The sequence below is a fragment of the Asterias rubens genome, chromosome 9 (genome assembly GCF_902459465.1).
Source record: "Asterias rubens chromosome 9, eAstRub1.3, whole genome shotgun sequence".
Classification (NCBI taxonomy): Eukaryota; Metazoa; Echinodermata; class Asteroidea; order Forcipulatida; family Asteriidae; genus Asterias; species Asterias rubens.
Window position 1 is genome coordinate 5,482,175 of NC_047070.1, and position 14,970 is coordinate 5,497,144.

Here is a 14,970-nt window from a genome sequence, read left to right on the forward strand (position 1 = left end):
CTTGATTTTGAGACCTCAAAATCTACTTCTGAGGTCTTGAAATCAAATTCGTGGAAAATTACCTCTTTTTCAAAAACTATGTTACTTGAGAGGGAGCCGTTTCTCACAATGTTTTTTAGTTATAATATCAACATCTCTCCATTTGTGGAAAATTACCTCTTTCTCGAAACCTGCATAACTTGAGACGGAGCCGTTTCTCACAATGTTTTACACTATCAAAATCTAATGTTGCTCGTTACCAAGTAAGTTTTTATGCTAATTTGAGTAATTACCAATAGTGTCCACTGCCTTTAACCCCCGATGCAGTTAAATCCATAGACACCGTTTGCCTCGACCAGTCAAACCATGGAAACATGTACGCACTGCGTACAACTCTCAGCCAATGAGAGGTCTTCTCTTGATCTCATACATAAATCAAGCTGGCTTTTTGCCACCGATCGGTTCAGGAGTGCTCTAGAGTGCAGTGTCAGGGGTTCAAATCCAACCCGAATTAATGTGATATTTTTGTTCTGCTTGACTCTGGAAAGCAACTTAAAATAATACTATTTTTTTCTTCGGATCTGGTTTTTAAAACACTAATTATTATCATCAAATAAACAGCTGATTTAGTTTAACTGAATAGCAATAGACCATTTTATAAGTCTTGCAATACGTTTTTGATGGATGACGTATGTAAATATTTGAACAGAATTCCTGATGACTATTTTTTGTGATCGATGTCAGGTTTTTGTGTGCAAGTTTGTTGGTTTTTTTTCATCCGTTTGTTTTTAATTGACAAATTAAGTTAATCAGAAGACAGTATGTTTTTACCTAAAAATTGTCACAGAAGTTAGAACTCATTTTCATAATCTTATGCTTCGTAAATTTTGTATTATTACTTGTTTTCTATTAAATTCTATTATATGGGGCCAACATTGGTCATTGTCAAAGACCAGCGGTGGATTTCACCAAGAGTAAAGACTAGTCTCATCTCAAGTACTCGTCCCAACTAAGGACTAGCCACACGTTTTTTATATCTCCTAGGACTCCTAGCTCTTTGTAAAGTCGACCCCAGTATCCACACTTAATAATTTTACTAGCAGTTTGAAAAACTTGGTTTTTCAGAAAACTCTTCCATTTCAAGCAAACATATTTCGAGGGAAGTTTTCCACCATGACCATCTTGTATCACATTACAAGCTCTGTGTTAATCTGTGAACATTTATATTTACAGTCTTACCAATGCTGTGCATTTATGCTTGAATGTAACAATATTATGATTGACATGTTTTCATCATGTTTCATCACTGAAGTCATCTAAAGATAATAATAATAATAGTGACTTTTTACTGCGCTCAAATCCATCACTCAGTGACGCTTGTGGCTCTCCAACATTATTATATCCTGTAAGGTATGTTAAACTGCATTTTGAAGTATGTGACCTCTTTCCTTTACATGTAAATGTAGCACCATGAATGGTTTACAAGGTGCTGTGGTGTAGCAACCTATTTGTTACTGGGGTTATAACCCATATAGTTATTTATATTCAAGTACGCGCTAATCCTCCTATCAGATTCGCAGAATGGAGTGGTGTTAAAAACCTATATTGCACGGCTAATGTCACTACCTGCGTCTTGTGTATTCTATGTCACGCAAAGTTTGCTTGAAGATAAATAGGTTATCACACGCCCGCTCATGGAATTACGGAAAATATAGCGCTTCTGCATCCCACATCCAACTCGGCCTCCGGCCTCATTGGATATGGGACGCAGAAGCGCTACATGTATGTTTTTCCGTTTTCCACTCGCGCTTGTGTGATAACTTATAATATATGAACTAGAAGGTGCACAAGCCTAGATACGCGTCCCGTTTGCGGCCCCGTTGTGTTTGTGCATGCAGCATCACCAGTTCTTATAACTAACTCTATGGGTTAACCAGTAAGACTCGCTAGTGATTTGTTTTCTGGTAAACTGTACCAGTCTATTGATCAGTACTTGATGAATATGATTTATCCATATAATATTTATACCACTCAGAGGCTTCATAATAATATTGTAAAATAATTTAATGTCTGTGCTTGCTTGGTTATTGTTCATACTCCCGAGTAATGATTCTAACAGGTTTTGTTCTTGCTTTGTATCCTCATTTTAAAACTCTGTGTCAATGCAAAACTTTAAAACTTTATAATATAAGTATTTTTCTACAGCAACTGGATATCAACAATATGTTTTTAAAGGATGACAATAAAATTATTGAATTTAATTGAAGAACCTGTGAAGATCAGCTTTCTTTTATCCCCATATGGACTAGGGACTAGTTTATGAGTTATTTTTTTCTGAAAAGATCACAAGGGGTACAAATTGAAAAAAATCATAAGCAGTTTCATCAAATTTCAGCCAAAAACTAATAAAAAATCCAAGGGGTGGGTCCAGCAGTTTTATCAAATTTGAGCCAAAAGCTGAACAAATCACAAGGGGTAAAGTCCAGCAGTTTTATCAAATTTGAGCCAATAACTGAAAAAATCACAAGGGTTAAGTCCAGCAGTTTAATCACATTTCAACCAAAAGCTGAAAAAAATCACAAGGGGTAAGTCCAGCAGTTTCATCAACTTTGAGCCAATAACTGAAAAAATCACAAGGGTTAAGTCCAGCAGTTTTATCAAATTTCAGCCAAAAACTGAAGAAGAAAAAAATCACAAGGGTCAAGTCCAGCAGTTTCATCAAACTTGAGCCAATAACTGAAAAAATCACAAGGGTTAAGTCCAGCAGTTTAATCAAATTTCAGCCAAAAACTGAAGAAGAAAAAAATCACAAGGGTCAAGTCCAGCAGTTTCATCAAACTTGAGCCAATAACTGAAAAAAATCTCAAATCAGCAGTTTTATCAAATTTCAGCTAAAAACAGAAACAATCACAAGGGGTAAGTCCATCAGTTTCATCAAATTTGAGCCAATAACTGAAAAAATCACAAGGGTTAAGTCCAGCAGTTTAATCAAATTTCAGCCAAAAACTGAAGAAGAAAAAAATCACAAGGTTATCAAATTTCAGCCAAAAACTAATAAAAAATCCAAGGGGTAAGTCCAGCAGTTTTATCAAATTTGAGCCAAAAGCTGAACAAATCACCAGGGGTAAGTCCAGCCGTTTTATCAAATTTGAGCCAATAACTGAAAAAATCACACAAGGGTTAAGTCCGGCAGTTTAATCAAATTTCAACCAAAAGCTGAAAAAATCACAAGGGGTAGTCCAGCAGTTTCATCAACTTTGAGCCAATAACTGAAAAAATCACAAGGGGTAAGTCCAGCAGATTCATCAAATTTGAGCCAAAAGCTGAAAAAATCACAAGGGGTAAGTCCAGCAGTTTTATCAAATTTGAGCCAATAACTGAAAAAATCACAAGGGTGAAGTCCAGCAGTTTAATCAAATTTCAGCCAAAAACTAAAGAAGAAAAAAATCACAAGGGTCAAGTCCAGCAGTTTTATCAAATTTGAGCCACTAACTGAAAAAATCTCAAATCAGCAGTTTCATCAAATTTGAGCCAAAAGCTGGAAAAATCACAAGGGGTAAGTCCAGCAGTTACATCAAATTTCAGCCAAACACTAAAAAGAATCACAAGGGGTAAGTTCAGCAGTTTTATCAAATTTCAGCCAAAAACTAATAAAAAATCACAAGGGGCAAGTCCAGCAGTTTTATCAAATTTGAGCCAATAACTGAAAAAATCACAAGGGGCAAGTCCAGCAGATTCATCAAATTTCAACCAAAAGCTGAAAAGAAATCACAAGGGTTAAGTCCAGCAGTTTAATCAAATTTCAACCAAAAACTTTAAAAAAAAATCACAAGGGTTAAGTCCAGCAGTTTTATCAAATTTCAGCCAAAAACTGAGAAAACAGTCACAAGGGGTAGATCCACCAGTTTCATCAAATTTCAGCCAAAAGCTAAAAAGAATCACAAGGGGTAAGTCCAGCATTTTCATCAAATTTCAGCCCAAAACTGAGAAAAAAAGACACAAGGGGTAGGTCCAACAGTTTCATCAAATGTCAGCCAAAATCTGAAAAGAATCACAAGAGGCAAGCAAGTCCAGCAGTTTTATCAAATTTCAGCCAAAAACTAATAAAAAATCCAAGGGGTAAGTCCAGCAGTTTTATCAAATTTGAGCCAAAAGCTGAACAAATCACCAGGGGTAAGTCCAGCCGTTTTATCAAATTTGAGCCAATAACTGAAAAAATCACACAAGGGTTAAGTCCGGCAGTTTAATCAAATTTCAACCAAAAGCTGAAAAGAAATCACAAGGGTTAAGTCCAGCAGTTTAATCAAATTTCAACCAAAAACTTTAAAAAAAAATCACAAGGGTTAAGTCCAGCAGTTTTATCAAATTTCAGCCAAAAACTGAGAAAACAGTCACAAGGGGTAGATCCACCAGTTTCATCAAATTTCAGCCAAAAGCTAAAAAGAATCACAAGGGGTAAGTCCAGCATTTTCATCAAATTTCAGCCCAAAACTGAGAAAAAAAGACACAAGGGGTAGGTCCAACAGTTTCATCAAATGTCAGCCAAAATCTGAAAAGAATCACAAGAGGCAAGCAAGTCCAGCAGTTTTATCAAATTTCAGCCAAAAACTAATAAAAAATCCAAGGGGTAAGTCCAGCAGTTTTATCAAATTTGAGCCAAAAGCTGAACAAATCACCAGGGGTAAGTCCAGCCGTTTTATCAAATTTGAGCCAATAACTGAAAAAATCACACAAGGGTTAAGTCCGGCAGTTTAATCAAATTTCAACCAAAAGCTGAAAAAATCACAAGGGGTAGTCCAGCAGTTTCATCAACTTTGAGCCAATAACTGAAAAAATCACAAGGGGTAAGTCCAGCAGATTCATCAAATTTGAGCCAAAAGCTGAAAAAATCACAAGGGGTAAGTCCAGCAGTTTTATCAAATTTGAGCCAATAACTGAAAAAATCACAAGGGTGAAGTCCAGCAGTTTAATCAAATTTCAGCCAAAAACTAAAGAAGAAAAAAATCACAAGGGTCAAGTCCAGCAGTTTTATCAAATTTGAGCCACTAACTGAAAAAATCTCAAATCAGCAGTTTCATCAAATTTGAGCCAAAAGCTGGAAAAATCACAAGGGGTAAGTCCAGCAGTTACATCAAATTTCAGCCAAACACTAAAAAGAATCACAAGGGGTAAGTTCAGCAGCTTTATCAAATTTCAGCCAAAAACTAATAAAAAATCACAAGGGGCAAGTCCAGCAGTTTTATCAAATTTGAGCCAATAACTGAAAAAATCACAAGGGGCAAGTCCAGCAGATTCATCAAATTTCAACCAAAAGCTGAAAAGAAATCACAAGGGTTAAGTCCAGCAGTTTAATCAAATTTCAACCAAAAACTGAAAAAAAAATCACAAGGGTTAAGTCCAGCAGTTTTATCAAATTTCAGCCAAAAACTGAGAAAACAGTCACAAGGGGTAGATCCACCAGTTTCATCAAATTTCAGCCAAAAGCTAAAAAGAATCACAAGGGGTAAGTCCAGCATTTTCATCAAATTTCAGCCCAAAACTGAGAAAAAAGACACAAGGGGTAGGTCCAACAGTTTCATCAAATGTCAGCCAAAATCTGAAAAGAATCACAAGAGGCAAGCAAGTCCAGCAGTTTTATCAAATTTCAGCCAAAAACTAATAAAAAATCCAAGGGGTAAGTCCAGCAGTTTTATCAAATTTGAGCCAAAAGCTGAACAAATCACCAGGGGTAAGTCCAGCCGTTTTATCAAATTTGAGCCAATAACTGAAAAAATCACACAAGGGTTAAGTCCGGCAGTTTAATCAAATTTCAACCAAAAGCTGAAAAGAAATCACAAGGGTTAAGTCCAGCAGTTTAATCAAATTTCAACCAAAAACTTTAAAAAAAAATCACAAGGGTTAAGTCCAGCAGTTTTATCAAATTTCAGCCAAAAACTGAGAAAACAGTCACAAGGGGTAGATCCACCAGTTTCATCAAATTTCAGCCAAAAGCTAAAAAGAATCACAAGGGGTAAGTCCAGCATTTTCATCAAATTTCAGCCCAAAACTGAGAAAAAAAGACACAAGGGGTAGGTCCAACAGTTTCATCAAATGTCAGCCAAAATCTGAAAAGAATCACAAGAGGCAAGCAAGTCCAGCAGTTTTATCAAATTTCAGCCAAAAACTAATAAAAAATCCAAGGGGTAAGTCCAGCAGTTTTATCAAATTTGAGCCAAAAGCTGAACAAATCACCAGGGGTAAGTCCAGCCGTTTTATCAAATTTGAGCCAATAACTGAAAAAATCACACAAGGGTTAAGTCCGGCAGTTTAATCAAATTTCAACCAAAAGCTGAAAAAATCACAAGGGGTAGTCCAGCAGTTTCATCAACTTTGAGCCAATAACTGAAAAAATCACAAGGGGTAAGTCCAGCAGATTCATCAAATTTGAGCCAAAAGCTGATAAAATCACAAGGGGTAAGTCCAGCAGTTTTATCAAATTTGAGCCAATAACTGAAAAAATCACAAGGGTGAAGTCCAGCAGTTTAATCAAATTTCAGCCAAAAACTGAAGAAGAAAAAAATCACAAGGGTCAAGTCCAGCAGTTTTATCAAATTTGAGCCACTAACTGAAAAAATCTCAAATCAGCAGTTTCATCAAATTTGAGCCAAAAGCTGGAAAAATCACAAGGGGTAAGTCCAGCAGTTACATCAAATTTCAGCCAAACACTAAAAAGAATCACAAGGGGTAAGTTCAGCAGTTTTATCAAATTTCAGCCAAAAACTAATAAAAAATCACAAGGGGCAAGTCCAGCAGTTTTATCAAATTTGAGCCAATAACTGAAAAAATCACAAGGGGCAAGTCCAGCAGATTCATCAAATTTCAACCAAAAGCTGAAAAGAAATCACAAGGGTTAAGTCCAGCAGTTTAATCAAATTTCAACCAAAAACTTTAAAAAAAAATCACAAGGGTTAAGTCCAGCAGTTTTATCAAATTTCAGCCAAAAACTGAGAAAACAGTCACAAGGGGTAGATCCACCAGTTTCATCAAATTTCAGCCAAAAGCTAAAAGAATCACAAGGGGTAAGTCCAGCATTTTCATCAAATTTCAGCCCAAAACTGAGAAAAAAAGACACAAGGGGTAGGTCCAACAGTTTCATCAAATGTCAGCCAAAATCTGAAAAGAATCACAAGAGGCAAGCAAGTCCAGCAGTTTTATCAAATTTCAGCCAAAAACTAATAAAAAATCCAAGGGGTAAGTCCAGCAGTTTTATCAAATTTGAGCCAAAAGCTGAACAAATCACCAGGGGTAAGTCCAGCCGTTTTATCAAATTTGAGCCAATAACTGAAAAAATCACACAAGGGTTAAGTCCGGCAGTTTAATCAAATTTCAACCAAAAGCTGAAAAAATCACAAGGGGTAGTCCAGCAGTTTCATCAACTTTGAGCCAATAACTGAAAAAATCACAAGGGGTAAGTCCAGCAGATTCATCAAATTTGAGCCAAAAGCTGAAAAAATCACAAGGGGTAAGTCCAGCAGTTTTATCAAATTTGAGCCAATAACTGAAAAAATCACAAGGGTGAAGTCCAGCAGTTTAATCAAATTTCAGCCAAAAACTGAAGAAGAAAAAAATCACAAGGGTCAAGTCCAGCAGTTTTATCAAATTTGAGCCACTAACTGAAAAAATCTCAAATCAGCAGTTTCATCAAATTTGAGCCAAAAGCTGGAAAAATCACAAGGGGTAAGTCCAGCAGTTACATCAAATTTCAGCCAAACACTAAAAAGAATCACAAGGGGTAAGTTCAGCAGTTTTATCAAATTTCAGCCAAAAACTAATAAAAAATCACAAGGGGCAAGTCCAGCAGTTTTATCAAATTTGAGCCAATAACTGAAAAAATCACAAGGGGCAAGTCCAGCAGATTCATCAAATTTCAACCAAAAGCTGAAAAGAAATCACAAGGGTTAAGTCCAGCAGTTTAATCAAATTTCAACCAAAAACTTAGAAAACAGTCACAAGGGGTCGATCCACCAGTTTCATCAAATTTCAGCCAAAAACTAAAAAGAATCACAAGGGGTAAGTCCAGCATTTTCATCAAATTTCAGCCCAAAACTGAGAAAAAAAGACACAAGGGGTAGGTCCAACAGTTTCATCAAATGTCAGCCAAAATCTGAAAAGAATCACAAGAGGCAAGCAAGTCCAGCAGTTTTATCAAATTTCAGCCAAAAACTAATAAAAAATCACATGGGGTTGAGTCCACAATTTTTATCAAAATGAAGCCAATGACTAATAAATAATAAGGGGTAGGTCCACCACTTTTATCCAATTTCAGCCAAAAACTGGAAAAAATCACAAGGGGTACATCAGTCCAGCAGTTTCATCAAATATTAGCAAAAAATTAGGAAAAAATCACAAGGGGTTAGGTAGTCCAGCAGTGTTATAAAATTTCAGCCAAAACTGAAAAAATCACAAGCAAATCATTTTATCCAATTTGAAAATCAAAAGGTGTAAGTCCAGCAGTTCTATCAAAATTTAAACAAAACACTAAAAACAATTCTGTCTGGTTTTGATACAGTGCATTACAAGTAAACATCGACTTTAAGATGGAACTCCTGGCTTTGTACCTGCCCATACCTTACGCGTGTACAATCCCATCGCATTGTCTTCGACGGTCACTGACGGTCGTTGACAGGTTTTTTGAAATTTGGTGCTGGCAACAAATTTGGTGCTCATCACCAAATTTGGTGCTCACTTCAGTCTGGTCTAAAACCAACGGAGGGCTAGATAGGGCGCCCTCTTCCTTGCTTGGATCATTATAATGTGTTTGCAGAATAGCATGCAGAGTTTTTATGACAAAAATGTCAGAGAATGCTACTCAATGCTAAAGCATAGGGCCAGAATCCTACACATAATGTTAAAGCAACAGGGGAAGAATCCTACACAGTGCTAAAGCATAGGGGAAGAATCCTACACAATGCTAAAGCATAGGGCCAGAATCCTACACAGTGCTGAAGCATAGGGCCAGAATCCTACACAGTGCTAAAGCATAGGGGAAGAATCCTACGCAGTGCTGAAGCATAGGGGAAGAATCCTACACAATGCTGAAGCATAGGGCCAGAATCCTACACAGTGCTGAAGCATAGGGGAAGAATCCTACGCAGTGCTGAAGTATAGGGCCAGAATCCTACTCAATGCTGAAGCATAGGGCCAGAATCCTACACAATGCTAAAGCATAGGTCAAGAATAAAGCATGTAAAGAGGAAGAATCTTAATCAATGCAATGCAAACTCCAGTTGACAAAACTAATTCAATTTAATATAAAACAGGTTTATTGAAAAAATCCATCGCAGTTACAATACTGAGTTCCACATATTAATGTCAAATAATCGCATAAAAAACAAATTTAAAGGTTGCGTTTAACCATAGAGCTATATATATTGACTAATAATAATAATAATAAACTACATTTATATAGCGCTAACTTGCTCTGTGTTTTGAAGCCACCCTGGGCACAGACATGTTTGATGTGTTGCATGACTACGAAACGATTTTAATTCACATTGGTGCGTTTTTTAACATTCGGCGTGTGCGCTTTCGTACGCGACTGCCCATTCGCGTCTGTGCGCTACGAAAACTTTAAAAAGTATACGTGCCTTTTCAACATGACGCAAATAACGCTTGCAGTTTGGACGCTCATCACCATATTGTGCGTTTACATTTGCTGCATCTTTTGATTCGATTACACATAGAAAAAAACAAATGCACTATCATGCAAATAGCCGTACAATTGGCATACAAAATATCAAGCTTTTGTATTCGTTTGTACATAAACATTGATGCGCCAACACGGCTTCAAAACTTTATTGCGTGTATAATGGGGTGTTAGCGCTCTAGTCACATCAATATATGTATAGCTCTATGCATTTAACAGAAATCTGTCATAATAATAGAAAGTGCTTTCAACTTTGAAATTGTTTTGAACTTAAACCTTTTTCTTGTGAGAAAATTGTCTGACCAAGGTCCTATTATGGGTGAGCATTTATTGAACCGTGTAGAAATAGTGAAAATAGTCGGGGACGGGTTCCCTCATACTCTCAATAGACCTTTCTTTTGCAACGTCACAGCCCAAGTTTTTGCCAACCCAGATTGGAAAACTATGGAAAGCCACGTGTTGTTTTGTATTATTTGGGGGGGGGGGGGGGGGGTCGGAGGTCATCTCGCTATTCATATTCCGTCGATAGGTGGCAGCATTTACTATGTCCACTAATTTTTTTCCTCCCATGGAATTTTCCACCAGACTGAAGTGAGCACCAAATTTGAGCCCAACACCAAATTTGGTGATGAGCACCAAATTTGTTGCCAGCACCAAATTTCAAAAAAACTGTCAACGACCGTTAATGACCGTCGAAGACAGTGCAAGGGGATTGTACACGCGTAAGGTATGGGCAGATACAAAGCCAGGAGTTCCATCTTAATTGGAAAATATTATTAATTTCTATTTCATAAATCTATTCCTCATACCCCTGGCTATATCAGATTAGCGCCCCAACTTGTTAAGACTGCTAATTAGCTCAGCCCAATTAATTTAATCAGGGAAGAATTTACGAGTTTTTGTACTTTATACGCTGTACATATGCTATACACAAAGAACAAGCGTAAGGTATGGGCAACTACAAAGCCAAGAGTTCCATCTTAATTAGGAAATATTATTAATTTTTATTTCATAAATCTATTCCTCATACCCCTGGTTATATCAGACTAGCGCCCCAACTTGATAAGTCTGCTAATTAGCTCAGCCCAATTAATTTAATAAGGGAAGAATTTACTAGTTTTTGTACTGTATATATACGCTGATACTTAGATAACAAGTGCGTAAGTAATGGGCAATTACAAAGCCAAGAGTTCCATCTTAATTGGAAAATATTATTAATTTTTATTTCATAAATCTATTCCTCATACCCCTGGCTATATCAGATTAGCGCCCCAACTTGTTAAGACTGCTAATTAGCTCAGCCCAATTAATTTAATCAGGGAAGAATTTACGAGTTTTTGTACTTTATACGCTGTACATTATATATGCTATACACAAAGAACAAGCGTAAGGTCTGGGCAACTACAAAGCCAAGAGTTCCATCTTAATTGGAAAATATTATTAATTTTTATTTCATAAATCCATTCCTCATACCCCTGGCTATATCAGACTAGCGCCCCAACTTGATAAGTCTGCTAATTAGCTCAGCCAAATTAATTTAATAAGGGACGAATTTACGAGTTTTTGTACTGTATATATACGCTGTATATACTTAGATAACAAGCGCGTAAGTAATGGGCAATTACAAAGCCAAGAGTTCCATCTTAATTGGAAAATATTATTTTTTTTTGTTTTCATGAATCTATTCCTCATACCCCTGGCTATATCAGATTAGCGCCCCAACTTGTTAAGACTGCTAATTAGCTCAGCCCAATTAATTTAATCAGGGAAGAATTTACGAGTTTTTGTACTTTACACGCTGTACATTGTGCTATACAAAGAACAAGCGTAAGTAATGGGCAATTACAAAGCCAAGAGTTCTATCTTAATTGGAAAATATTATTAATTTTTATTTCATAAATCCATTCCTCATACCCCTGGCTATATAAGACTAGCGCCCCAACTTGATAAGTCTGCTAATTAGCTCAGCCCAATTAATTTAATAAGGGAAGAATTTACGAGTTGTTGTACTGTATATATACGCTGTATATACTTATAGATAACAAGCGCGTAAGTAATGGGCACTTACAAAGCCAAGAGTTCCATCTTAATTGGAAAATATTTTTCATTTTTATTTCATAAATCTCTTCCTCATACCCTTGGCTATATAAGACTAGCGCCCCAACTTGATAAGTCTGCTAATTAGCTCAGCCCAATTAATTTAATAAGGGAAGAATTTACGAGTTGTTGTACTGTATATATACGCTGTATATACTTATAGATAACAAGCGCGTAAGTAATGGGCACTTACAAAACCAAGAGTTCCATCTTAATTGGAAAATATTTTTCATTTTTATTTCTTAAATCTCTTCCTCATACCCTTGGCTATATTAGACTAGCGCCCCAACTTGATAAGTCTGCTAATTAGCTCAGTCCAATTAATTTAATAAGGGAAGAATTTACGAGTTTTTGTACTTTATACGCTGTACATTATGCTATACAAAGAACAAGCGTAAGGTATGGGCAATTACAAAGCCAAGAGTTCCATCTTAATTGGAAAATATTATTAATTTTTATTTCATAAATCTGTTCCTCATACCCCTGGCTATACAAGCCCAGCGCCCCAATGTGTTAAGTCTGCTAATTAGTTCAGCCCAATTAATTTAATCAAGGCAGAATTTACTAGTTTTTGTACTGTATTCGCTATACTTATATAACAAGCGCGTAAGGTATGGGCAATTACAAAGCCAAGAGTTCCACCTTAAATGGAAAATATTATAAATTTGTATTTCATAAATCTGTTTTTCATACCCCTGGCTATATAAGCCCAGCGCCCCAACAACTCGTAAATTGTTCCCTTATTAAATTAATTGGGCTGAGCTAATTAGCAGACTTAACACATTGGGGCGCTGGGCTTATATAGCCAGGGGTATGAGGAACAGATTTATGAAATAAAAATTATATTTTCCAATTAAGATGGAACTGTTGGCTTTGTAATTACCCATACCTTACGTCTTTGTTATCTAAGTATATACTGCGTATATACAGTACAACAACTCGTAAGTTCTTCCTTGATTAAATTAATTGGGCTGAGCTAATTAGCAGACTTATCAAGTTGGGGCGCTAGTCTGATATAGCCAGGGGTATGAGGAATGGATTTATGAAATAAAAATTAATAATATTTTCCAATTAAGATGGAACTCTTGGCTTTGTAATTGCCCATTACTTACGCGCTTGTTATCTAAGTATATACAGCGTATATACAGTACAAAATCTAGTAAATTCTTCCCCTATTAATTTAATTGGGCTGAGCTAATTAGCAGACTTAACAAGTTGGGGCGCTAATCTGATATAGCCCGGGGTATGAGGAATGGATTTATGAACTAAAAATTAATAATATTGTCCAACTAAGATGGAACTCTTGGCTTTTTGTTTGCCCATACCTTAGACATGCAGCGTATACAATACAACAATTCGTAAATTGTTCCTTGATTAAATTAATTGGGCTGAGCTAATTATCAGAATTAAAACACTGGGGCGCTAATCTGATATAGCCAGGGATATGTGGAACAGATTTGTGAAAAAGAACCTAATAATACTTTCTAATTTAGATGGAACTCTTGGCTTTGAATCTACCTATACCTTACGCGTGTACAATCCTTCCGCACTGTCTTCGACGGGTAATGACGGTCGTTAACAGTTATATCGAAATTTGGTGCTAGCACCAAATTTTTTTGCCAGCACCAAATTTGGTGTTGGGCCCAAATTTGGTGCTCACTTCAGCCTGGTTCACATGATTCGAGCAGGATTCGTGACTTACACAGCGCCCTCTGCCGGTGAAAAAATATCCATAAAAAAAATATACGGATTTCCTTTCCCCGTCGGCGGAAACGGAATGCTCTAGACTCCTCGTAGGAAAACCTTTAAGACTTAACCCGTCCCGTGGACTGCCAGAGGTACAGGGAAACAATACAAACATAAACAATCAAACACATAAAAAGAAAATAAAAAATATATAAAAAAGTAACACTAATTGGGAACAAAAACACCCCCCTCCCCTAATAAAAAAAGAAAAGAAACACGCCACAATCAAGCAAATAAATCATTAGGCTTGTCTTTGTAGTTTTTTTTTATATATGAATACATAAGTTTTAATAGTCAGGATGCACTGTAATGCGATTAATATTAACATGCCTACAATTTCTGACTATTCTTCATTTTTAATAGCCCGGATAGAAAGGTCTTTATGCCTGTAAAGGTATCAAAACCACTCACACCATTTCAAATTGTGTCAAATAAACGCATGCTCTGCTCTGCCGAACACCGAAAGTTTTCTCTTTTGTGTTTGTGTATAATTATACCAACAGCCGAATGGATTTGGCTTCTGTTCTTAGTCTGAGGTCTTCTCAGAATTAAAAGTTCGGTCAAAAGTAGATGCTTTTGAATGATAACATTATAGTAAACTTAGATTATGACAATAATATAAGATAAATAATTGCTAGGATACATGCGTTAATGTTTACCTGACTAAAACAACTCACAATTTTGTGATTTTTGTTAAAGTCAAGTACACATAAACGGAAGCAAACTATGCTAGCTTTGGAGCAGAATCTTTGGGCATGCTCAGGAGATTTTACACCCGCGGGCAACGCATGACTTAACAAGCACTTATACAACTAATATACCGCAATACATAATAAATGGTTATACGTCAAAGGTTATGTGCAACGCTACAAATTGGTACAAATGAATAATATCCATTGTGAGTTAATAATATTTTGTTATATCGCTGAAATTTATACATTTTTAAAGTGCTATTTAAAATTACCCAAATAATTACTCTTCTTAATATAAGTTATGATCAATTCGTTAAAGACCAGTCTTCTCACATGTATCCCAACATATGCACAAAATAACAAACCTGTTAAAACTTGAACTTGGTCGCTGAAGTTGCGAGATAGTAATAGGAGAAAAACACCCTTGTCACACGAAGTTGTGTGCTTTCAGATGCTTGATTTTAAGACCTCAAAATCTAATTCTGAGGTCTCGAAAGCAAATTCAAATAATAGTTAGAGGGAAATTACTTCTTTCTTGTAGACTTCAGAGTCTAAATTTATCAAGATTTGTAAATGAATATTGGGATACACGAAGTGAGAATACTGGTCTTTTATAATTATTACTAAAAGGTGTTTAGTATACCTTGAAGGGTGAAATTCGAATCAGTGTGTGGTCGGTTATGATAATAAAATTAATATCAAAACTCAAACTAACGTCAATGCTGTTAGTTTCACAGCCGCATCAGCAAACAGAATTTTAAATTTAAAAAA